The sequence below is a fragment of the Tympanuchus pallidicinctus genome, unplaced genomic scaffold (genome assembly GCF_026119805.1).
Source record: "Tympanuchus pallidicinctus isolate F22 unplaced genomic scaffold, pur_lepc_1.0 scaffold21, whole genome shotgun sequence".
Lineage (NCBI taxonomy): Eukaryota > Metazoa > Chordata > Aves > Galliformes > Phasianidae > Tympanuchus > Tympanuchus pallidicinctus.
The window spans coordinates 10366807-10393952 of NW_026294733.1; the positions used below are offsets into that span (position 1 = coordinate 10366807).

The 27146-nt window shown below is 44.6% G+C and overlaps 1 long non-coding RNA gene across 1 annotated transcript in view; it reads right to left on the bottom strand.

The window, feature by feature from the left end:
• Positions 1–766: 766 nt before the first annotated feature.
• The window catches only part of LOC128081583 (uncharacterized), a 92028-nt gene continuing 65648 nt past the window's right edge, over positions 767–27146 (bottom strand). The window contains exons 2-3 of the long non-coding RNA XR_008207269.1: positions 2780–2882; positions 767–2684 (exon numbers count right to left, since the gene is read on the bottom strand). This is a non-coding gene — a long non-coding RNA (uncharacterized LOC128081583). The remainder of the gene's footprint in view (positions 2685–2779; positions 2883–27146) is intronic.

A 27146-nucleotide genomic window follows, 5' to 3' on the forward strand; every position in this document is an offset into this window, starting at 1 on the left:
GTGGTGGAGAGATAGACTTGGATAACAGTGTCACTCACTCCTCCGCTGACACCAGCCAAGCATAATGAAGCGTGGCCAAAGCCTTCTTCGGCCTGATGGCAAGAGTGGAATGCTGAAAAGACCTAAAAATGGCTGATATGGATGAATTAGAATGAAATGGTTGCAGTAACAACGATCTGAGACAGCATGTCCAGCGCTGAAGCCAATGCAGCCCCATTCCAGCCCCCTCCTTCCTCTTTCATGGCCTAATGCTGCATTTTCATGTATGCTGCAAAAACTTAGGCAAGTACATCCAGCCCACAGCGGTGTCAGGGGATGTCTACACCGCAGACTACAGCACAGAGGTATCTGGATATGCTGAAAAAGAGCTAATTTGAGTGCCTCTGTTCATGTGACTGCAGCCTGAGAATTTGCTTTCATAACTGGTTCCTATCTTTATTATTTACTAACTCTGATAACAGGATCAACACTATAACAGAGTTGAGGTGTCTAAGGGCAGGGAGCTGCTGATTTAAACACAGCACACATCTGCCCCCAAACTTCTGCAGTCAGAGCAGGCACAGCAGGTGAGGTGGAGAGACAAACAGGCTGAGCTCAGAGAAACCAACAGATGATCTGAACTATATTAGTTCTCTCAGGCAAACTGATTTGCTATTAAATCCAAATATTAGCCAAAAATGAAGACAAAAGGCAAAAAATTACATCTTTTTTATTATTTATTTTTATTTTATTTTAAATTTCTGTTTTTAGGGAAGCTTTTCCCAGCTCGGATCTGAAAATGGGGAATGGAGGTTACAGTGGATGCACAAACCCAAGCTATGAAGAGGTGTTTTCCTACGCTTTAAAACCCAGCCTGAGGTTTTCAGGAGCAACTACTATTTCAGTTGCCTCATTAACCTGATCCAGAGTGTATGAGTTTGGATCAGTAAAAGATACATTCCAAGCTGTTTACAGAGAAAGGTCAGATCTCCAGATCAGCATCACCTCTCTGGGACCAGGCTCTCTTCTAGGCTGTATTCCTCCTGCAAACCCACCAACTACAAAGCTGCGAGAAGCAACAAATCACCTCGTTCCCAGGAAGCTCTGTGTTGAATTGGGAAGCGCAGATTTAGCCCAAGGAAGGCTCACCCATGGGCCACCAGTAGCTTTTAAACCTGTCAAGAACAGAACTTTCTCAATCATTAGAAATAGCTCAAAAAAAGCAACACAAGATATGTTTTCCGAGTAAGTCGAGAAAATATGAGACTGTAACAAGACAAGTAGGATGCAACGGCTAAGGATGGATTCCAGGTTTAACTAAAGAATAGGAGAAGTAAAGGGATACTGCTCAGCACAGCTCAGTGATGATAACAAATTAGTACAGATTAACACGTTTCGCAGTTCCTAGGTGTTGGTTTGGTTTGGCACTATGACTGATCCAAAGAAAGAAATCTTAGCGTGTTGTGCATATGGAATGTACTCAGGAGCTGAAGGGAGCCACAAAAAATAGACTGATACATCTCTATCTGTAATGTTAGCTGATGGCTGCTTCCAGTCCTTCTGTTTCTCCAATGCACCTTAGAAAATAGCTTTTAAATTCATCAGATCTTGGACACGCGGCTTGCGTAAGGTTCCAGCCAGTAGCCGTTTATTTTATAAGGGGATTTAAATATTGTAAAACAGAATAAAATGCAGGTGTTTGCATGACAGACAAGTGAGCCTTGCGTAAGGTCTACAGAGATGTGACTTCCAGATTAAAAGGCTTTGCATGGCTTGTGCTGCCTCAGAGGGGGTGGTGGGTCTTTGGATCAGGTAGTGCAGCATCTTCTTTGGGATGACAGGTTCCTAGATTCAAGCCTCTGCAATGCCTGCACATCAGGGAAGCATATGCAGCAGGACAGATAGTGGCTATATTTACATCTGCACAGTTTTGAAATTTGTCTGAGGTAGTTCAGTCACCACAATCCTTGAATCTCAGTAATTGCCATTTACTGCCTGCAGCTGCCATATATTCTGATGAGGATGGGTTCTAGCATGGGCAGCCCAATGTTACTCTGCTATCCAGGTGGACGAGCTGAGGCTGCTATCAAGGGAAGCTAGGAATAACCAAAGCAGGATCACAAATATAGGCAAAACAGAGTTACACTGACTTTCACAGTGGATTGTGGTAGCAATGACAGAATTACAGCTGCTTCTTGGAAAGCTTTCCCAGTGATCAAACCCAAAGCTTCTGAACCACAAGCAATCATTCTCCTCAAGAGGAGAGACTACATGGAAAATCTGACAACGTGGTTTAATGATAATGAAACTCTACTACTAGTGATGCTTTTACTCCTGATTTACACCAGGAAGGTGAACAGATAGCCAAGGTAACACTAGTTAATTATTAAATATATAATCTGTGTAACCATGCCCTCTAGAGGACTAAGTTTACCTTAATGGAGTCAAAACCAGCCCTTGGGGCTGTACACTCTTAACATTTGAGGGAAAGGTACTGTGAATGCTCACATTTCCCCTTTCCACCTGAATGCAGATGGGAACCTGCATCTGCTCACTGGTGCCTCACCCTACAGTGTGTTGAACCAACCCCCAAAATGGCACCAGTAGGTGGGTTTTCAGGTGTGTACCCACCTGGTGTCACTGACAATGGTTCATTCAGCTAAACCCCATCCAAAGGCTGCAGGATTGATCTGAGATCATGTGCTCTACCGAAAAGAAGGTCATAGAAATATGACAAGTTTCGCAAGGCCTGGCCCAAATGAAAACGTTGAGTATTAAAAAACAGCATTCATTTTCTTACCTCATGCTTTCCACATCTTCCTTCCTTTCCTTTTTTCTGCATTTGCTGGCAACTTCCCCAACTCTGCTTGGTCAGTGCGGTTTGCATTCCCAGTTGGCCCGAGCTGCAGAAATGAGAGTGAAATCAATCTACGTGCAGTCTGCTGGCCGTGGCTGGGATCACAAGAGTCCGCCTGGATGCTGGCAGTGGCATCAGCCAGCTGTGCTCCTGGGTGCTTGGTGCAGGCAATGAAACTGCCCTAGAGGGGTGGGTAAATGGGCGGGAAGTTGGGCTGCTCTGAGCCCCATATGTCTGCTGTGCAAACTGCGCTCCATTGTCCCCAAGGGCAACAAGGCTATGAAACAAAATCCAGCAACGAATAGAGAGGAAGGTCAAAGCTATGAGATAGCAGAGGGAAACAAAAGGAAATTCTCCCTTATCTTCTTCAGTAAGCTTTTGCTGGTCGGGCTGGTCCATGGAGAGTTCCAGATGTTCCTCTGGAAGTTCTGCACTCCATCCTGCACACCAGCCTTGGGAAGCAGCTCTGAAGCAGTGTGTCCTTTCAGGCTCTCCAGGGATGAAGCCCGTAGAGGTTGAGCCCTCACTTGCTTTGTAAGAGAGAATATTTTGACGTCTTTTACTCAGCGCCTTACATTGTGTCTCAAGTTAGATTGTTTTCCCAAGAATTTAAGAGAAACAGAAAGCAGATCATGGTTGTATTTTGGTAATTTTGGTGAGTAAATCCAAAATATCTGCGACGTGGGATTTTCAGTGCTAGCATCAGTAGCTTTGCTTTTTCACTGAAGCCACTGGGATGTCAGACACTGAATATACTGCAGCTGTCAGACGTTGGTTTTGAAATCCACACCATGAATGTTTTCATTTGATTTTTTGTTTTATTTTTCTTTCTTTACTCCCACTTTTCTCTATTCTTTCTTTTTCCCCGACTTTTCTCCCAGTGAAAGAAAATGTGTTTTTTTTTCCTTGGTTACTTCCACTCTGCTGACCTGGTTTCTTGCCTTCCCTTGGAAGCATTTAGGTGTCTCAGCAATGGAGACAATGAATCAATGAACACCAGAGGATCCGGGAATACCCCAACAGCCTGTGAGGAGCAGAGAGGATCACAGAATCATAGAATTGCTCAGGTTGGAAAAGATCTTAAAGATCTTCAAGTCCAACAGAACCACACCATACTACCCTAACTCTACCAGCCCTCCTCTACATCATGTCCCTGAGCAAGAGCCAAGGGTGCTAACACTTCCCTTTGCTCTTCAAATTCTCATTAGCAGGAGGTTATGCTGCTCTGAGCTGATGCCATTCTTGCTTTTAGATCAAAAAGACTTTACTTGTGGGAGCTTCAGAAGACAAAACTCAAAATATTTTAGTGGCAAACAAAAAATACATAGCATGGTGCAGAGCTCCCAGCAGAAGGAAGGTTTGGGCCTATCAGACACGCAGGGATTACTTGCTGGGAAGGCACAGATCTAGCCCCAAGGAGCAGCTCGTGCCTCAGCTCAGTGCCTCCACAGCTCAGGGTCGGCTCTCAGTCCTGCAGATACAGCTCCACCAGCAATGACTGCACCTCAAACAGGCAAAGGTTTGCTGATAGCTCAGGAGCGGGGAACCAGGACACCTGTGTCATGGGAGTTATTGGATATAACATGGGAAGTCTGACGCAGAAGTATCACGTTAACGCAGAGCAATGCAACACAGCAATCGAACTACTGGATTTTTAAACCCAATGTGAGGGGTCGTTTTCAGGCACAGCAGTCTGGAGTAGAATTCTGTTGTGTTTGTTGTTCTTCTTAAAGCATCTTCCAGAAAAGAAGAGCGAATGAACTGCGGTTCAGCGCTAACAGTTCGCCCAGCATTAAGCGTCCTGCATCTTGGCCTTGGGGCAGGGATGCACATCATTTTAAGCATTTTGAGTCATCCCATTGATTTCAGCCAGATTACTCATATGCTCAGTGCAAGCACAGCCCAAAGTACCATGTGGGATAAGCCTGTTTTATTTCTGAGAAACAGAAGAGCTGGTTCATGCTCTGATTTACAAAAGCTGCCTCCGTTAAGCCGATGGAACCTGTTTGTACCTCAAGCATTTGAAAACTGTTTCATGCAAATGCAGGTAGACTGACTGCAAACAAGTGATTTTTTTCACCTACAATCAGTTGAATCTGAATCAAATGAATGGGTGTGTTGAAATGAAGAGTGAAAAACAAGTGTGAGTTGCGTAAACTGATAATGCTACCATTAGGATTGAGTAACATGCTAGACCTTTTTATGGAAGTGGGAAATATTTCTCAAATTCTGAACGTTTGACACAGTTGCAGTGAAAGACTTTCTCGTTTACAGCACGACTAAATCACATCATAAATGAAATTTGAAGGTAGTTAACAAAATAATCTTTGTGTCAAATGAGTGAAATGTGGGTTTGCCATTTGAAAATGTCATTCTTTGGTTTTGTAGTGTCCTTTAAAGGCTAATCTAAAAGAAAATTAAATTAATCTCAAGCTCACCACCTTTAAATTGCAGAAGTGAAAACCTTTCAGGACTTGCCAATTACTTAGGAAACTTTGTAGCTGGATTATTCCCAAATTGCACACCCTTTATTTTAACCACTAAAGGCAAACACATGGTTTTGATGGGCCGTAAAAGAACAGGTTGCTTTTTCAGTACTGAAAGAAGCTGTAATTACTTCCCTTGTTTGGTGACTTCCTGATTTCCTTAGGTTGTTATGAGTGATACTATTCTGCTAAGGTAATTGGAGCTGCCTGAGTGAAGCCGATGACCTGAGGGAATGACCAGGGCTTTTGAGTCTAGGTGACTTGCACCTAATGAGTAAGAGCCATTCCTGCTTCCCAGGAAGAGAGGACACTAAAACTGCCTGAAGTGCTCAGCACGTGTACTTTAAAGGCTTATGTTACACAGTCCAAGCAAATTATATCTCTGTATGATATGTGGAAACCCACCTATGTCAGTTCCAGATACAGATAAAATAAAGGTATTTTCTTCAGAAAAATAGAAGAAATACATCATCCAAGTAAAACTGAGCTTCAGGTCTTTCTCTAAATGATCAAAAGCCAAATACTAACACAAGGAGGTAACCAGCAGTTGCTGAAATCAGTTCTTGTCTATAATGCAATGGATAATAAAATATGGCTGCAGTGAGTTGCAATGGGTTTTGTTCTTCTAAGAATTAAACTATTTAAGAGTTACATAGGAGACCAAACAAGTTTCCAAGGGCTAACACCGACCCTGAGCCAGCCCTGGAGGACAGAGCTGCAGGAAGACAGGCTCAAGGAGACTGGCTGCTCCCTTCGTAGATGAGACAGGCAAATATCCAACTTCTTAGCAGTGTTCTAAGGCATTTTTTTTCTCAGCTTGCAAAGGAAGTGCCTAGGCTTAGCTGTAACTCCTTTTATTTTTTGCACATTTGTTCAGATGTGTGTCATATTACCTTTCTATTCAGAAGGACAAACTTTGACTTGCTGCATGCTTTCTGAAGGTGAAATACATTATTTAAATCTGTGATTATTGATTCAAAGCATCTGAGATCTCAGGTGTGTTTTCTAACTAGTGCTGGCTTGGCCCACTGTGCAATAGGCCAGTTGCAAACTGGCTCCAGTACATTGATGGGAGGAGGTTAAATTAGAAAACTGAGCATGGAAGTTCTCCATCATGAATCATACATAGCTTCTCTCTTCATGTTCCCTGTACAGTCTGGTGGAAGAATCCAACACATGCAGTCTTGCAAGGGGTGTGGACACACAGAGGTTTCAGTGAGATAAACATAATTTATGCCATTGTGTAAATTGAATTTACAGATCATTACAGCTGTCTGTTACTCCAAGAACAAAAGCTGATGTACTTTCTACTCCAGGGTAAAGCATGCACAGGCAAATATTGAGGAGTACTGAGATGCTGTTGGCTAACGCTGTATCTCATGGAGATTAAGCCATGTTGACGGAGTCATAGTCTCTGCTAGAAGATAATGGATAAAGATGTGAACATTCAAAGGCAGTCTGGAACCTAGGTCTCTGACACACTCAGCAGTGATGGACTGATGTCAAAACTCTGACCGGTGAAGCGTTGGATTATGACACTTCTTTAAAGTGACAAGAATATGATAACATTTAAATGACCCAAACTATTTAACATTGTGATTTCAGACATTATTTCAAGGGACATCTTGCCCCTTAATGCAAGATTCTGCAGACGTTTACAGATAACATAGTTCAACACCTGCAGGCACAACAGGGAGGCTAACACGCAGCATCCAAATGTCCTGCATGGCTGGGAAAGGAATAGGGAGCACAGCATCCTCCAGCAGTCACCAAGCAGGCACTCCTCGGAGGGACAGGTGCCTGGATAATCTTTGCAAAGCTTCACTCGCTCATCTTTTCTTTCCCAGAGTTCAACTGACAACCTGTTTCAAGTAGTACAAAACCTATCCACTTCTGTAAAGTTTCTTAATAGTATAAGTCTTCCTTGTGAAACAGAACCAAATTACATTTCCAGGGGCTGGTATACAAATTGGACACCAGAATAGCATGACGCAGTCTTCTACCTGAACCTCAGATCAAAATCAATGGTTGAGGAGAGGCCTTGTAGCACAGGAGCCTATGTTAAGCTAATCAACTGAATAACATCATCATTAAGGAATAAGGATTACCTGAAGAACAAACTATTAAAATTCATGGTAGATTCTGAAATAGGAGAAAAGAGGTACTACTGATGGCATTGCAATAACATTAATGGAGGACGGGAGGTTGAGCCAGAAACCTGAAACTGAGCCTGTGAGGGCACACGTGCCTCAGAACACACATGGCTGAATGAAAGGGGAAATTCAGGAAAGCAATAATGCAGAGACAGGCAGTAAATTACAGCTTGCAATGCTCTATGGCACGCTGTGATAGGACAAGGGGAAATGGCTTCAAAATAAAAGAGGGAAGATTTAGATTGAATATAAGGAAGAATTTTTTTACAAGAATGACAGTGGGGCACTGGCACAGGTTGCCCAGAGAAGTGGTGGATGCCCCATCCTTGGAAACACTCAAGGTCAGGCTGGATGGGGCTCTGAGCACCTGATCTAGTGCAGTTGTTCCTGTTCTTTGTGGAGAGTTGGACTACACGACTTTCAATGGTCCATTCCAACTCAAATAATTCTATGATTCTATGAAGGGCTCTGAAAAGTTAATTGGCTTTGGATTATCTCTTCTAGTCGCTCTAGAATCAACAGCTGAACTAATCAACTCACATGCTCAGCTGAGTCAAAAGGTACTGGAAGATCATACAGGTAAGCAGTTACCATAGAATCATAGAGACCCTTGTGAGCTCCTCAGTGAGGGAACAGATGCTCCTTGCTTCCTGCCCACTTCCCTATAAAAAGATCTGACGTGTCCACGAAGATGGGGGATGATGATAAATGGCTTTGTTTGCTCTTTTCCAACAGGCAAGGAGATACATTTGCGGAAAAAAACAGATCAGTCATAAAAATAAGCAACCAAAGATACAAGTAAAACAGAACAGTCTTCATGTCTTAACTTTCCATACGTAAATTTCTGAGTTCCCACTTGGGTTGTTATTATTATTATTACTACTATTACTGTAATAATAGGATTCCCAGTCATGGAGCAGAATCAGCACACACACAGAAAAGTAAGAATGGAGACAAGATCCAGCCAGGGGAGCAAACACTGCTTGGCCTGCTTGCTTCTCTGTGCTGAGCACCCATAGACACTGAATCTGCTGGGGAGGCTCCCTAAGGCCACAGCTGGGACACCTAACCCTGATCCTTTCCTACTCCCAGAGTATGAGAGTGTTACCCATGGCTGTTGGGAAAAGGAGGTTCAAGAGCAGTCTCAAACTTCTTTAAGAAGTGGCCCGCATCTTGATTGCTACACCTTCTAAGATGGGTTTAAACTTCACAGCCTGGAACCAAACACAGGTCCGGCTTTCCCCCAAACCCTAGGTCAGCTTGGATTCAGCCTCTGTTTGTCCAGGAGAGGAGGACTAGCTGCGAACATTTGGATCCACATTCAACCCTTCCCAAGCTTACGCGGGAACGCTCAGACCCATCTCTATTTGTCTTGGGTAGGGGAGTTGCTGTGATGCTATCTGCAGTGGAACTTTCCATTAGCAACAACATGAGAGACAAAGAGCTCATGCTTTGACCTTTATAAAACTATTCCTTAACAAAATTTACTCAAGTAAAGAATTCACAATCCTCTTTGGTTTTACTTATTTAATTGATACAGACATAAAATATTTTGCGTTGTTTTAATAATAGTTTGGTTTTCTGCTATTTAAAAAAAACTTCATTTCTCTGAACATATTTTTAGCAAAAATATTTTGCTTGAACTTTTTTCCTCTGCCTTCAAAGGCTGCTGCACAGTTCTGGGGTGCTAAATACTAAACTCACATTCTACCACTCCATCTCCTCCCATTTGGATGGTAATCACAGGATCTTGATGCCAAACTCTGGAAGATATTTTTTCCAGCAGCAGCATCTGGCTTCTTGGCAGACCCCGCGAGCAGTTGTGTTGGCAGCGGTGGGAGCTGCTTGAGTCTGTCATGTGTTTAGGCTGCTGCAGAGCTGTCTGAACCGCCTCGCTGCCTTAGACAGTATGTTCTCTTGACTTCCATTTCATTTTGATAAATTTGCGCTTTCTGTTGTCTGCCTGTTAATGCAACTCTGTAGATCCCGAGAAGAGCTATGTATAGCTGCTCTAATGGAGGGCCGTAAGGGAGGTTTGCAGAGAGCTTCTCAGCCCACAGACCCCAGCAGAACACTGCTCCTCAGCGGGATCATCTTGCAAGCCGCTGAACGGCAGCCACCTCAAGAAGGGTCGGAGTGAGCCGCTGGACTCACAGGAGACCCGCGGGGTTCAGGCTCCTGCCACGTGCCAGGAATGCTCTGACTAATGCTTGTCACGAGAAGACCAAGGCTCCAGCCTGCAAACTGACTCACGCAGTTCTGCTGAGAAGCCCCTTTCAGCCTCCTGAGGACCTTCTGTGTTGGGTCCTGAGGAGGGCACAGCAGGAGGGACGTGCTGCTCCGGATTCACAGGCTGGCACTTGGAATTGCATCTTCCCTATGGCCAGGCTAAATGAAGATAAAAGTAAAGAAGAAACTTATTTCCTACAGTGCACAGGCTTAAACTTAAAGCTTGGTTGTGGAGAAAGATGCATATTAAACAAGAAAACTCTGTGTAGTATAAATTCCCTAGTTAAGCTTAAATCTCTCTTTTTCATCCTCTGAAAAACCCACCAGGGTGCTCATACAGCTCTCCTTGTTATAGTTTAGTATGAGTCTTCGCACTCCTTCTTTCTCCCGTTTCCCATTGCTGGAAATATTTTGGATTTCCAGAGATACGTGGTTTTTTAGACAAGCTCTGCTCCTCCTGAGGCAACACTTGGACTCAGAATCTCCCCATGGTATATTGCTGTGATTCAGAAGACCAGTATTTCTGAGTTAATGCATTTGAACACTTACTCCAGATTACCAGCTGTCCTTGCTTAGCTCTGGAAATAAAGATGTCTCAGACAGAGTCAGGTGAGATCCTGGCTGTGAGAGTACGCAGAATTTGCAAACAACTTTCCAAGGAGGCAAAGGTCTCTTCAGGCTGCAAAGGTGGGCTCAGATCAGCCCCGCACTGCCTCATTTCCTGGCAGCCACAGTCCACCCAGAGCTACCAGCTGACAGACTCCATTTTCACTAAATGTAAGAAAACAACCACACGTGGGGTTCACTGTGCCAGCTCTCAGACAAGACTCTCCTCAGATCTCTGAGGATCTGGCTGACCTCAGCTCTGAGGAGCAGGCATGCTCCATGGCACCAATCGCAGGCTGTCAGGCCAGGAAGTGCAGAGTGCTGTGCACTGCTGAAATGCAACTGGAAGATGCAATTTGACATTCTTCCTTAAAGTTCTGGTTTGCCCAAGGTATCTAACCACATCTCAGCGATCTTCAGAAACACCCTTCTTAAGCGTGTTTAAGAAGGTTAAGAGTAAAGAAATTGAAGCTGGATGTCTGAGAGCACAAGGTCTCCCAAAAGCTCTGCCCTTAAGGGAATGCATTGCAGCTGCAGTGCAGCCTCCAGTTAGATCTGATCTACTTGCTGCTTCTGCTACAGCTATTGAGGAGTAAGGGCTGGAATCACGACATAACCAAGCATATCTCTAGGCCCCTTCCCTGCATTTACTCTTACCACATTCCCAGGAGATACACATGGAGGATGTACTTCCCTTTGTTTTCGTGGGGAATTTGTGACAGTAAATAACTGCATCCAGCCCCTCTGCCTGCTCAGTGAGGGACCGTGCAACACCCACAGCACCCACCTCACATGGGCTTCTCTCCCTCCTGCTCCCCTTGCCAGGCTGGGTGAGCTTCTTCCCAACAAAGGCTTCTGTGAACACCACGGTGATCATGTGGATGTCCTTCTGAGATATCCTGAGTACAAATGAGAGAATTTCGTGATTTCATAGCCTAAAAGCCACATGAAAAACAACTCTGTAAACCAAGCACTCCGTTCTCCTGTGCCGGTGTAAATTCCTGATTCCTGCAGGAATGAGGCTGAGGCTGAGGGGTGCATATGACTATCAGTGTGGGTCGTTGTGGAGTATCCCAAAGACTTATTTTGGTAACTGGATTTAGCTGTGCTGACCATCACCCTCTGTCGTGGAACTGCTGACTCGCCAGACTGTGCAACGGTTTTGTTTTGTTTACATTCCTTGGCCGCTCTGAAGACCTGCTGCCACCTGACTGGGAGGAGACAGCAGTGCCAGCCAGCAGCTCCGACTGCCCCATTCCCCTGCACAAAGTGGGCAGATGGGGACCAATAAGCTCCCTGCTATGCCAGCAGTGTCCCCACCAGTTGTATGGCAGTGGCAGAGTGGTGCTTGAAAGCAAAAGGGCTCCCTCTCCTCAATTCCCTGCCAAAAGGATGAAGCAGCCTCTATGTGACAATCCTTCTTTGTCCAGAGCCCATCCACCTGGCAGCCTGGGCAGCAGCAATTCTTCAGTGGTCTTCAACCATTCAACTGCAATCAGGAAGGAGAGACCTATCGCAGCTCTACCTATTTTAATTTACAACTGCTCTTTGGCTTTGTCTGGCCTATTACGTCAGGTGTCTCAGTGAGCAGCAGTGTTGGACACAATTCATCTGCAAGGGTGAGAATAAAAGAAAAGCTAACAATGGTTTGAAATCATACTCACAGTCTGCACATTCCTTCATGGAGATCATCTCATGGATCACGTATGTGCAAGGGACACCGTGATGCCTGTGAACAAAACCAGCTGAATTTCGGCCACGTTTCCTGAGCTGTATCTGCAGGTCCTTCGGTGTCAACTAAGAAGCTCAAGTTCCGAGGTCGGAGCTGTGAGAGCTGCCAGCTCACCGGCCATAGCAGGAGGATCTCTGGCTTCGTGTTCCTCAGGAGAAAGTTTGTGGCCCAGCACATGATGAGAGTATCTATCTCAAAAACGTTCTTGCTGGATCTAAATAAAATCACGCTACTCCGACCCCAAAGCTTATTTATATACAGAGACTTCTGAAAAGCCACTTGTGGTTTGACAAAGCGTTTAAGAATAAAACAAAACAAAAGTTTGGAAATAACCTGCACTGTTTGTTTACTAAGTCTGAATAGGGAACTAATTTTGTTTCCCTGGCTTTTATATCCCTCTCTGCAGCTCTGGTATGGCTGATTCGTGTGACTATCTCCAAAAAATCACAATCATATAAAATTTAGGAACGAGTTTCTACTTGTTTCTTCAGCAGTTTAATTTACCATCCCTAATTTCTTAGCTGGGATATGACTATATGCAGCCTTATAAATCTGAACATTTAAGTATGTTTGAATGAGAATCCTGACTTGGACTTACTTCCAGGCAGTTTTGCTGACATACAGATTCAGGGAGACCTGATCGGGTTTCAAACTTCTTCAGTTCTTTTTCTAAGATCAACATACATGCCAGACGTTTTGTGATTCACTCATCACTAATAAACAACCATTTTACTATTGCAAAACCTCACTGGACTGCTATTCCCAATCCCTATCAGAAACGCTGCTTTAATAAACTCAATTCATGCGTTTCGTCTGAATTCACAGGAGTCACCCCGGGAGTGATTTTGGACCAAAGCATTTAATTTGTTTTGTGGGACAGAGGACCGTTCCTTTCTCGTGTATATGTGGTTTATTTGTACCTATGCATCTTGCAAAGGAGAGCTTAAGTCATTTGAAGAGCTAGCTCAGGGAATGTGAGGAACAACATCGGGAAATGAGGGGAATGGGTTACTTGGAGGGGACCCTTAAGCCCCAGCAGGAGCTGTGTTGTTGAGAACTTTCTGAAGATCTTGCCCATGCAGCATCTCTGTATTCCCAGAAATTCCAGAAATGTTTAATCAGATATTTAAAATTTCCAGTATTAACCAGAAGTGCTGCCAGTGGAAAGTTGGATTCCTAGCAACAAGACTCTTGTCTTATTAAGGCAGGTTTGCTTGTTGTTAAAAGGTGTTATTTCCCAGAATTGCGTTACAGACAGGATAGAGAAGTGACAGCTTGTGGCAGTTGTGTATTTTAAGAGTATCCAGCAGTTCTGAACAAATACCAAGACATGCAGTTTGTTTTTAGTTAGCATAAGAGAAGTGCAGAGATAAGGTTCTAAAAGGCAGTCATGGGACTGATGCACGCTGGTCCATCCAAGAGTGGGCCTTACTGACATGCCTCTCCTACTGACTTCTGAAAATCCCAGTTTAAATGTTAGTATTTAAAATGCATTCATTAAGCAACTGGGTTCAGTCTGATGGATGTAGTAAGAGCTACAGAGGGCTGGAAGCTTCCAACTGCCCAGCTCTCACATGGCTGTGAAGCAAGGCCAGCTCGCCCTAGGAGCTGCTTAAGCTTTTGCAGGATCAGGTGTTCAGATGGCAGATAAACTGTGCAATATGGGTCTGGTTTGGACAGTAGAAGAGGAAGAACCCAAATGAAACCTTTGCTGCACTGACATTCATTGATAAACTCCTGTGCCTTCCACAGGACTAGGGTTTTGTGCAAGTACCTGCTTTCTTACCAGTCTCACAGATTACCCGAGTTCACTTAGTGCTGCTGACGTGGATTCAAGGTTTTGTCATTTAGCCTGGCAGGTTCACTGCTTCCTCCTCAGTCAATATTTTCAGTCACTATATATTCCTTGCAAATTAAGGAAAAGTTCTTTCTGGATATTTCTAAGAATCCTATCATCTTTTTAAGGCATCCTGAACTGTTTTGACAATGCAGCTTTCCATATACATGTTGAGATGAGACTTAAAGCAATAAATCAAGGGTGAATACACAGTAGGCAGTAGGCACTTACTACCTGAGCTCAGGCAGCATACCTGCTCTCCCTCTCACGGTACTGTAATCAGACAGCATTACTGTCTACAAAGATTTGCTGATTTGAAATAGATCATGATTGGGGGATGAGCCACAAAGCCAGAAGGATGCTGGAAAAGCAGAAGGGCACAGCATGTTCTCATGCAGACAAGCCAAGGTGACCCTGCCAGAGGCTGAGACAACTTCCTAGACCTCAGCAGTATTATGAAGGCCTGAAACTCATTTACTGGTTAACTGATTTAATTGTTTGCTTGGAGTACAGAGGCCATCATGTGAACTAATCACTGCTGCATTTGATGCTGTAACTTTTTAAATGGGATACACAAACATGCTACAGCATTACATTCATGCAATGCAGACAAGAGTTGAGCAGCTGAACTTGCAGCTGAGCAGCAGCACAAATTGCATTACAATTCCCTGGTGTTTCCTCTGGCCTCCCCTTACAGTAGAGGAGGTGGGCTTGGTGGTCAGCACACTCTGACCAACAGAGCTGCTTTTTGCATACACTGAGAATTTGTTGTAGTAATCACAACTACATAAAAATACTTTACAGACCCCCTTGTTCCCCAGCATTCCCATAAACACATTTTCTCTGTTGAGCATTTTATAGTGCTCATCTCTGCTCCGGCTCGAATGTCCTTAGGGTAAAAGCTGAGGTTCACCTGCCCTCAGACCACAGCGTGAAGATGCTCCAGTAGGTATGCTGCTCTATCTTCGTGCTCACCTTGGGTCATGCATCTGCCAGTACTCCTTGGAGTGGCTGTGTTGGAAAGCATTGAGATGACCCAGCACCTACACAGCACAGCTCCAGGTGTCTGGGTCTAGCAGCACCAGCCCATGCTACACCAGCGCTGGCATGAGCTTTAGGGCTGCATCCAACATAGGAAGTTTCGTCATGAACAGGAACTCATTAAAGCCTTTCCACGTGGAAACTTCATAAAACACAGGGCTGATGGAGCTTTGGTTAGTTAACGATGGATTTGACCCAAGACTCAGATTATCTGGATAAAGAAAAAAAGCATTACAAAACGTTTCTGCTTTTACTTACTACAGCTTCCTTTACCAAGGGCCAAGAATCTTGCCGTGTGTTAGATAGGAGTAAATGGCTTACTATACCTGTAAATTATTCTTTGCTCAAGTGCTGTGAGTGCTGTGCTTGCTGTGCCTGGCCCACTTATGCAGAAAGGCGCCTGTAACTCAGTTGTTGGCTGCAAAAACTGTGCAGGAAGGTACAGAGCTTGTTTGCTGATTTATTTCTCAGCTAAACCCTCAGGTCTCCAGGATCCCAAATTATGGACATGAAAAGCTGTGTGATAAAAGGCCTGAGAGACAAGGACAGGATGCCTGCTTGGTATCTGGAGGGGCAGTATTCCCTTCTGTATTTCTTAAGAAAAGAGGAATGTTTGGTCAATAGATAACAAAGCACATATGAAAGAGACGTGGCTGCTCGTCTGGGCAAGAGCCCTGAGATAGGCTTTCAGTTTGCTCAAGGTCCTCTCATATTTACCATTCACTTCTGGACATTCCCAGACACCAGATCGAAGAAAAGAGCTCTTCAGTGTGGGGCCACAGTGACAAACAGCCTTCAAGAGGTGACATATGGCCCTGAAGCAGAGGAGGCACTCACTCCCCAGAGGTGGAAGATCTGCAGCTTTTGCAAATGGACATGGGCATATATGTAGAAATTACGACTTTGTTTTTTTTTAAAAAATAATTTAGTTAAAGTAAGGAAAAATATTCTTGCAGTAACCTGTTCATAGGCACTGGCTAATTTAGCATTAAATCACATACTCTCCCTGGCACTGGCGCAGAGGAAGGTATTTCCTGAACGGCTCGTTTCAAGTTTCATTCATAGGTACTGTCTAAAATTAGATCTGCCACTTTCATTCAAGTCCAACTGCTTTGCCTAGTGTAACATTTTTTAGAAACAGAAACTCAGTGAAATGTGCTCCATCATCTGCACTGTTCCCCAGGGCCTGCTGAGTGTAGTGCTGCGAGTGGCACCAAGCGGAGCATCAGAGCTCGGCTGGCAGAAGAGGCTCATAAACCCTGGGCTCAGTGCAAAGCACCTGCTTTTATGGGTGACTGCAAACTCGAAAAAGAAACAAATGCTGCCTTTTACTCTGTGCAAAGCACATTCTGTGCTGTAGAAATAAACACACGCTCAGAAGCCAGAGTCTTGACAGCAGAGCCCTGAAATGTGGCCAGAGGATGCACCTGTCCTGACAACAGGGAGCTGCAGGCCCCAGAAAGCCTTGAACTACATATCCCACAATGCCTTACATGGATCATAGAATCACAGAATGCCTGGGTTGAAAAGGACCACGGTGATCATCTAGTTTCAATGTGCAGGATCACCAACCAGCAGACCAGGCTGCCCAGAGCCACATCCAGCCTGGCCCTGAATGTCTCCGGGGATGGGGCATCCACAACTTCCTTGGGCAACCTGTTCCAATGTGCCACCATTCTCTGAGTGAAATGGTTCCTCCTCATATCTAATCTACACTTCCCCTGTCTTAGTTTAAAACCATTCCCCCTTGCCCTATCACTACCCACCCATGTAAACAGTTGCACCCCCTCCTCTTTATATGCTCCCTTCAAATACTGAAAGGCCATAATGAGGTCTCCCGGAGCCTCCTCTTCTCCAAAATGGTGTGCTGAAGCAAACAGCCAGTTTCCACGCCCCACTTGATCTCCACCTTCTGCAGTAAGGAAAGGGATAGGACCTGAGTCCTTCAGAGGGATTTAAGCCCCCAAGCCCCTTTGGTGCCAGAGCCTTGATGGCTCCTGCCTTCACCATCCCAACATGGACATGGGACAGCACAACCTATCCACCAAAGGCAGGTGATAAAACAGCGTGAAGCACACCACAGCTACAATAGTGATGCAACTAGTAAGAAAAATAACACCCAGCAGTTTGGAACTCCTTCCTGTGCACCAACAACTTCCTGCCAGTGGCACTTGTACCCTGATGCACTGCAGCCATCCAGAGGCCCAGGCACAGCTGAAGCCCCGATGACTGCAGGGATCACGAGGCCTCTGCTGCACCCTCAGCATAAATTTCTGGCAAGAGAACAGCAAACAGATGCTTTTTGGCAAAATTCATGAGACAGAGAGAGCTGCTTATTTTTAGCACTTGTTAATTGTTTTAAAATCCATCTGGCAATGGCTGCTAAATAATTTAGCGTTTTGACCCGCGTGTCTGAAGCAATATGTAACACAATCCCCTGCAGCAGGCGACTTGCAGGGGTAGGGGACACAGGCTGAGCTGAAGCCTAAAAATCCTGCAGCCTCTCCTGGGCACTGCTGAGGAAGGAGAGCAGGGCAGCCTGATGGTGGGGTCACGGAATCATGGAATTGTAGGGTTGGAAGGGATCCCCAGTTCAACCCCTTGCTAAAGCAGTTGCCCACAGCAGATCACACAGGAAAGCATCCAGACGGGTCTGTGACATCTCCAGAGAAGGAGATCCCACCAGCTCCCTGGGTTCTGGCACTCTGTCACCCACACAGGAAAGAAGTTCTTCCTCGTATTTTATGGAACGTGCAGTGTTGCTCTTTGTGCCCACTATCCCAGTCCAGTTGCTGGGCACCACCAAAAAGAGCCCCATCCATTTGGCTCCCAACCATCAGATATTTATGAACAGGGATCAGATCTCCTCTCAAGCTTCTCCAGACTGAACAGCCCCAGGCCTCTCAGCCTTTCCTTGTACGGGAGATGCTCCAACCCTCTCGGAAGCCCTCTGCCGTGCTCTCTCTAGAAGATCTCTCTCTTTTTTGACCGGAGGATCCCATAACTGGACACAGTATTGCAAAGCACATGTGCAGAGAGAGGTACCTGCAGTGTGTTCCTATATGCCATGGGCAGGCACCTCTCTGGGGATGGGACCTGCAGTATGCTTGCTTCATAGATATGAGAAGAAGCCAGAACTGTTAGCACAGTGTGGTAGCTTAGATTGTAAGTCAAAGTCAGTTGAAGTTCTGATCCTGATACTGGGTAAAAACTCTTAGTATACAAACCAAGGCATGCCCAACCGGGAAGTCAGGGGAAGCCATGGAGCACACACAGTTAGGATGTAGAGCACTGCTTCTTTATGCACATCACATGGTCCACAGCATGGATTTGGGAAGGTGCCACCTGCAGCATGGCTCACCCTCACAGCCACACAGCGTGGCCCACCAGGGCTCCTGCCCCGGCTTTGTCTGGGTATTCACACACCAATTGGACACAGTCAGGTTTTGGGGAATGTGTTTCTCTTGCATTTAACTTCAGCTCTGAAAAGCCTTCGCCTCCCTCCTCCCTTCTTCCTGGAGGCCCATGAATCACCGAGCCGCCAGACGAATGAATCACCCGGCCAGCTTTTGGTCAAGCGTGCCAGTCTGAGAGGCTCTTCTGGGATCAAATGGGAGCGGGGCTGGCTTTGTTGGTGACTGGCCATGTGTTGAGTAGTGCAAACCCCTCACTGGGGTCATCCCTCCTCTCTTTGTGAGCAGTCTCTGTAAGGTTGTAATTGCTCTTTTGTTGGGAAAATTTGTGAACGTATTAAGAGAGGGAGGCCGGTGGGTTCTGAGGACGGAGAGCTTCAGAGGGCCATGCAGGGAGGTGGAGGCAGCCGGGGAATTGTTCTCTGGAGTCTCAGTTCATTGAGCTTGAACTTCCAAGCAAACCCAGCCCATCCATGTGTCTGTGAACTGGCTGGCAAGGCTCAGCTCACGGAGCCCTGAGAATCCCACCGGCAGACACCGAGCGCCCCAAGCCGGGCTCACGTGTCCCTTCTGCATGGAAATTAGGGGCTCCCCTCTGCTAACCAGCTTTATGAGTGCCACAAGCCCTACACGTTTTATTAATTGGAAATATGGTATGCTAAGAAACAGTTGCCTCTATTTATTCCTGAGTAGAAAACTTGAAATCTGTCACTCACTTGTCAAAATCCTTCTTCAAAAATTAAAAATAGCTTGGGCTCCAGTCCTCCCGTGTTAAAATGTGTAGCGGGATCCTTCCCTTGCATTCAAAGTGAGTCTGATCTCCCTAGGAACCACAAACTCCATTATTACAGCACTAGGCATAGGCTGTGCTAGTTGGGAAGCCATTCTTCCCCGCTCCCACCTCCCTGCCCCTGCCCACATGGGCATCCCACCTGAGAAAGTTGGCTCATGGACCACAGGTGCAGGAGGCCTTGGTTGGCAGCTGGACAGATGGGGATGGCACCTTTCCTATTCATCGGGACTCAGAGCAGGATGGAATGTTCAATGTTGACTCTAGAATGGATGATTGGATAGTAGCTCTTGCTTTTTGCAGGAGGAGAGCAAAAGGAAGAGGGAGCTGGGACACGGGAAGAGGTGAAGGATCTTCAGTTAGATCACAAGGTGAGATCTGTGACCTAACAGATCTACATGCTGCCTTTCCCAAAATATCACATACACCCAAACATCCAAAAGCTGCTACTCTCAACCAGCCCTTGGGATAGCACTGCTGGCATCCAGCTCTACAGGGAACAGCACAGCTCCTGCCCAACTCCTTCAATCTTCTCCTTGTCCAGCACTCTCACAGAAACACAAGAAGCATGGCTTTAGCAGTTTAGCATGCTTTTAGCAGTACCAAGGTAGCTCAAGCAAGCATCATTAGAAATACTGAATTTGCTTGGCTTGAAAAACAAGGAGAGGTTTATGCTAGCAAGGGCAAAGATTCTTGGTTGAAAACTTGAAAATACTCCTACAAAAACACAGTTTAACTAAATAACACTGAATGACTACACTGACCTTCTTTGCCAGCTCTCATGATATTTTAGACACCACTCAGCTACAGGATCCGAGGCTTCTCTTGACATCCTGAACTTGCCTGTTGGGGGTAGTATGTTGAGGTCTAGCATTCAAACACCTTCCCCTGCCCGTTTTTTCTCCTCACTCTCTTTCCCCTACACAGAGCTTATCTGAGCAACTCCTTGTGCCCTTTGTTCAAACCCATTCTCTCTCCTTTCCTCTTTTTGCACTTCTCTTGACTCTTGATGCCATTCCTGGGCCTTCCCCTCCTCCTCTCTGAGGGCTGCCCCGAGTTTCTGTTTCTTAGCACATTCCTTCTAGTCTAAGTGGTCTTTTTCACTGCAACACTTTAAAGACTTCATAAATCATACGTCCAAGCAAACAATCACTCTGTACACATCTTATCTAACCTACAATCTCTAATTTGCCTTTAGCACATCCCAAAAACTCATCTAGACAAGAGATCTGATACCCAGGAGCACTTAGTCTTCATCCTCTTGCTCTTTGTCCCTTCCTGCCACCTTTTGTTAGCTGTGCTATCTTTGGCCATCACCTAGCCCCAGAATAAGTCGGAATGAGTTTTAAAACTGCTCATATGCTGATTAATGGTGTTCTTGTCTGCTCCTAAAATGCAGAGTGGTGATCCTGTGTTTCCCACAACCAAGTCTGCTCTTTTCCTTATCATCCTTGATATCTCTTCTTTACCAGACACAATCATTTCATGGGGAGATATCACAATGTTCATCAGTATAGAATATACAAAGAGTGAGGGTGCCTATCATCTTCCCATACTGACTAAAAGATGCATGTCTTTAGGCTTTAAAAGAAAAAAAGCATAAAGAACCGGCATGAAGATAACAGAAGAGTGGCTATCTCACCCTGCTGCATCAGAGAGCAAAAATGTAGCAGGTATTCTGCCTCCCAGTTAATGAAAATAAATCCAGGAGCAGATAAGGCATATATGAACCTGAGGCTGTGACATGAGAGCACGGGATGAGCATGCTCTTCTCCAGAAATAACAACTGTACTTTTATCAGTTTCTTCACTTGCTTCTTTTCACAGATGTATTTTCTGCATTTTCATCATTTATTTAAGACGACTTCATTTAGTCTGGGAAATGCTGCAGGTGCAAAATCTATCGTTCCAAGGAAGAAGTGGCTGAGCGCTTTTTCAGTGACATCCAAGTGGTACTGGAGTCATAAAAATCCCCTCCTTCCTGACCGTCCCAGAGCATCTGCTGAGGTGGGTGTCCTGCCTGCCTGCCTGCCTCTAACCAGGCAAATGTGAGCTTATTTGCACTCCATCCATCTGTCCACCTCATGCTGCTGTTGAATACTGTGATGCTGTCTGAACTCTGCAAAGTTAATACCAACAGCAGAGTGCTTATGGAACTCATGAACAAGAATGTTTAATCTACAACACAATGAAATACTGAAAAATCTGACTGAAATGGAATGTCTGGACTTCATTCAGTGCTCAGGATGAAGTAAAGCAAGAAGTGCAGTTGGGATAATAACATAAAGTACATAATCACACAATATCATGCATCTTTTAGCCCTTGTTTTCTGACAACATCTAAGTGAGTGAGTTTTACTGGCAAAAATACTCTTAAAAATCTACTTCAAAATCATACACAGGAGTATTCAGAGAAAATGGATTTTAAATTGCATACACAAAATTCATCCCGTAAGTAGGAGTGTACTTCTCTACCCACACCAAGGAAAGGACATGCTGTGACTAACATGGCCAATCACCACCAAACAACAGGGTAAAATTATTAATGAACAGTCCACCTGGATTCATTCAAGAGCATGTCTGCCAAATAGCTTACGGAAATCGAAAGATATCTGCAGGCATTCTGTGAGCTGGGAAAGGGACCACATTCTCTAAATAGACTAATTCTGCACACGATCCACTCTCTTCTGTGAACTGGTGGTGTAACCCTGTGTTACACCATCGAAAGCACCCTGGCCACCACTCAGCAAAGTTGGTCCCTGTTTCAGTAATATCCCAGGTGACACTTTTTCACCATTCTGCAGCAGCTGCTGGAAGTGGAAGGTGCCTCAAAAAGCACCACAGAACGTTTTCCTAAGCCAAAATCTAACCTCTGCAGCTTAGAAATTAAAATAAGCAGATGAGGATTGGTTGGGTTCTTTTTCTTTTTTTTTTTATTATTTTTTTTCTTTTTCCCAAAATGATTTCTCCTATTTCTCTATGAATACTGGAAGAACAATCAGGCCCATGTCCTGGCACACATCCCATGCCATCAACTGCTTCTGCCTACTGCTGCTTACCACCCACGCTTACTTTTCCCTCACTTACTTTTCAAAAAAGCATTGTAAATGCAAAGACTGGCCACCATGCAAACGGAAGAAAGACTCAAAAGATCTACAAGGACTTTCTACATTGCTTGCCTTTCTTACAATAAAACACAAAATACACTCAAAACCTCACTAAACACTGCTCATGCCTCCACTGCACCTGACATCTGTACTCCTCCCATCACCCCAAAGGTGCAGCAATTAAGAAAATAATGGATGCTTACATTTCCAGCTACATTGAGGTACACTTGTACACTTGGCACTAAGTGCTCGAGTGCTTGTTTCAGTGTCTCCTTACATCACATTCGTGTGTAGAGTATGAGAAGCAAGAAAATGCTGTCATGGCCTGATTCACCTATGGAACAGTTCTGTGCTGAGTGTGACACAGCAGCTCACCAGTGTAATGACCTGCTGCTGCCCTGTCTCCAGCACAGCTCCATGTCTTCTGCCTTCTTATCTCACCCACTGCAGAGGCTGCTCAGGATTCCCATGGAAGATCAGAAATTCATGGCACTTTATCATTTTCTCAAGGCTTTGACTTTAGAGATTCAGGAATGATCCTGAAAAGTCTCCTTTGAATCAATTTCCATTACTGTTGCTGAAACTACAAGACTTTCACCTTGAACTACATGCCCTAGGCTCACTTTGCTACAGAAGATCACTGTTGTCATTTGTTTTTTCTATTTACTGTAAAATTTTGGCTTAAAGGAGGTTTGGCAGCTCTGAGATTAAAGGTTTATGAAGACAGAGCTCTGCACACAAGCCAAATAAAATTTGTTTTTAAGTAAGAAATACTACTTAAACAGGGAAACTTTTTTGTAGAACTGCCTGTCTCCTGCCTAGTGATCACCGATTTTTTTTTTCAAAGCATTTAGCTGTTTTATCTCTATTTACACACACAAAAAATGGCAAGAATGAAACACAAGAGTTGCTGTATGAATATATGACGTGCATGTCATACTGACCTTCTGCTTGGGAAAACAGAATAACCAGAACTTCAACTGAGAGTAAAAGAAAATCGTATTTCTCAGTGTCTAACAGCATCTCTGGCTTGAAGCATCTGCCATCCTTTACTCAGAAATATTTTGGGATGCTCACTGACAGGAGTTGTACATTCCCGCTATCTTCCTTCTGTCACAATCCCTCGAAATGTCAGTGACACAAAATGACAAAGAGATGCCCTCTTTTCCCAAGGATCACGGTGTAATTCAATCTCTAACACCTTTCCTGGGCTGAAAGTTGGCAGCAGAGATTTCAGCCACTGTTCACTGATCCTCGTGGCTGTGAGCAGGGAAGATCACACAAGTGCCGAGTGGACCCAAATTTTAGCCACTTTCCAAAAGAATCTTCATTGTTCCACCCTCAGGCAACAACCCGAATGATACTGAGCATCTACAGCTTCTGTTGAATACTTCTAACGGGAAAATAAAGAAGGGAATAGAATACTGATCCGTGAACATCAAGTGGATAAGTCTCTCTTTTATTTTAATGCTGTGCTCAGAGTTGGCAAAGCATCTCAGTAGCTTTGGACATGAAAGTGAAACAGGATGTTCTGGGGGAAGAGAAGACAGAAAATATTTAGCAATTGTCAACTGATCTCCTTATTGCAACTGTTAACTGATGCACTGCAATTGTTAACTGAGAGGAGATACAGACATATCCCCATGAAAGAAAGTACCACTGCTGAGAGGAAACTTAATCTCCTTAAGAAGGCACTTCCTCCAGCATATATTAATGAGTATTTGGGTCACATTCAAGCTTGACTGCTTATTCCTATTGAGTCAAAGAGATGAAAATGAGCAAAATAATTGTTGCTGGCGTACACTGTTTTTCTTCCTTCACCAAAAATGTAACTGCACCCAGACCGTGCTCAGAATCTCTCCTAAAACAAACCTCATCATCTAAAAGATGCTCATGAAAGTAATTTCTAGCAAATGAATTTCAAGTGCTTGGCCAAATCCTAGATAAGTTCTCATCTGACTGTGGGGCATGGTTACAATATTACCATTAAATCACCTTCCAGTCCCAACATACAAAGTGCAAAATTTAGAATTGATGGGAGTTATGTCTTGGATTTTGGTGAGATCTGTTTGTTTGTTTGTTTGTTTTTTTAGCCTTCTGCAGTATCTCCTCACAGTGTGTGTCATCCTAAGAAAAGGAAAATCCCAAGGGTATGTCAGCAACAAACTGTTTGAATGCACACTGCTTAGCAAGTGCATTTTGCTGAACAACTCTGCTGCTTTGTGTTGCTTTATTCTCAACTAAGCTATGAAGACCCAAGAAAAGGAAAGCCATTCACACGAGAATGCATCACAGCCTGATAGAAGTCTCCTGTATATATATATATATATATAGGTATACTAATAATCTGTAGGAAGGATATTTTCTCTCTCCATAGTATTTCCAGGCACTTTAAATTATGATATGTCGACTCTGGAAACTACATCATCTCCACACACTGAAGTCAGAGGTGACGAAGGTCAAGATTTGAAATGTCAAACCCTTTTGTGCCACTTCCACAAATTGTCAAAAACTCTTTCAGACGACTCAAAAACTGAGTTAGGTGTTCAATGTGAAATGCATACTAGCAGGGAAAAACAAAAAGATGGCTCCCAGAAAGAAGCAAACCATTTTTAGAGGAGAAAGACACCTACTGACACCTCTGAGCTCTCTGTTCTGCTCCTAGGGAGCCTTTCTGTAACAAAGCCAATAGCTGAGAACCTGGCTTGAAATACTGCTAAGGGAAATAAATTGTAAATAGGGGCACCCACCCGTGACACCAGGCTGGTTAAATTGTACTGCAAACATTACACAGAGCTCAAAGTAAGAAACTCTTTGAATGGTTGTCAAGAGTTGAAATAGGAAGCATAGTTTTTTTCTATCATTACCCATTGAGAAGAAATGAAGAGACTGGATGAAAAATCACAGCAGATAGGAACAGCCATTCTGGTTCAGAGCTGAAGGTCAGCCCAGCCCATACGCCTGTTTCAGGAGCTGCAGACAGCAGGCATGGACAGGAAAGCATGAGAAAGGGGATACACGTAACACAGTAATTTCCTAGTATAAAATCCCTTATGAATGCCTCATACTGAACCAGAAGCCAAGTTTGCTGCTGGGGGGCCAGCCGTACAATTTGATGTCATCTTACAGTGCACCCATTTTTGGGAAGGGAGAGCAAATTTCCTTTTCTGTTTTGAAAGCCTGTGTTCTGCAGTTATTGAAATGCCTGCCCTCTCCCTGTTTCATACCAAACACACTCCCTGGTTCCGTAATTAAAGAAACTGAAAAACCTAACCTAGTAGCAGCCACTACAGAATCACAGAATGGCCAGTGTTGGAAGGGACCTCAAAGATGATGAATCTCCAACCCGCTGCCACATGCAGGGCCACCAACCTCCCCATTTAATACCAGCCCAGGCTGCCCAGGGCTCCATCCAGCCTGGCCTTGAACACCTCCAGGGATGGAGCATCTACAACCTCTCTGGGCAGCTGTTCCACCTCACCACTCTCATAGTAAAGAACTTCCCCCTGACATCCAACCTAAATCTTCCCTCCCTCAACTTAAAACCATTTCCCCTCGTCCAGCTGTTATCTACCCTTTCAAAGAGTTGATTCCCTCCTGTTTGTAGGCTCCCTTTAGGTACTGCAGGCTGCAATGAGGTCACCCTGCAGCCTTCTTTTCTCCAGGCTGAACAAGCCCAGCTCCCTCAGCCTGTCTTCGTACGGGAGGTGCTTCAGTCCCCTGATCATCTTCCTGGCTCTCCTCTGGACCCACTTTACTATAGCATAACAAAGGATGTACGTAAAGTCTTCAGATTTATTTTTGATCTCTTCTCACACATTACAAACCCACCCACCTAAATCTGAATGTATATGAAAAGCGACACAAATACTGGAGCTTTGGGTATGTCATTAAGGCACGTGTATTTTATTTCATTTAAAGCTTCCTCCAGCAAAACTGGTGAGGGTGAGATCCTAGAGAAAACCTCCTTTCTGAGGAAACAATCAGTACAAAGTCCTGGCTGGATCAGCTCACATAGAAAGCCCCTAGACAGCACCTGCCAAACAGTCACAGTTCACAAGACGTTACGGGTATGGGAAATTTCCTTCTTCTTTTTGTCCTTATCGAAGCCCAACAACCCAGGAGGCAGAGGTGTGCTCTGGCTAGTGCCACCAGTCCTGCTGGCAGTCACAGAGCTCAGCAAGTCCCCTGCAGAAGTGGATTGAACCAGCATGCCCTGAGATAGGCTGAATCACCTCCTGGAGGAGCCAGCTCTGGAGGGAAGCCAAGCAACTAGTTCAGACCAGTTTCTTAGCTTTCAGATTGCTGAAGTTAGGGGAGGTGAATCCCACCCTCTTTATCTTTCCACACTGAAAACTGGAAATGGATACAAACAAAACATGCTCCAGGAGGGAAGGGTATGAGTGAAGAGCTGGCGAGGAAGGCGCAACACCTGGGCTTTGTTTTTGGCTCTGCCGCAGCCTCCTTTCAGCATGCTGTGCTCTGCCGGTGCCTGAGCATTATGTAAGTGGAATAAAGAGAATTGTCTTGTCTGTTTGGATTACAAGGACTTCTCTGTAACAATGTGTACTACAACTTGTAAGCGTTGAGTCTTACTGCCAAAGAAAAACCCAAACCTTTCATAATCGTGGCAATCTCAAGGATGGAACTGATAAGGAACAAAAGGAGTGTGAAGAAAAATGACAGTCAAGGTTTTGTTCTGAATCAGCAGCTCACAAACAGTTGACAAAAAAGAAACAAATCCAGTAACTCTTCTGCCTTCCACCCATATAAGCTCAACAGCTCAACATTTGCAAGCTATTTGCTAACACTCACAGGCTTCTTTAAAGTCCACAGCCTCATTTGTAACCAGTAATTTGTTTTTGGTTAAGATCTCTGTTGTCTTGGGCATTCCTGTGCAGGTTTTTAAAAGAAATT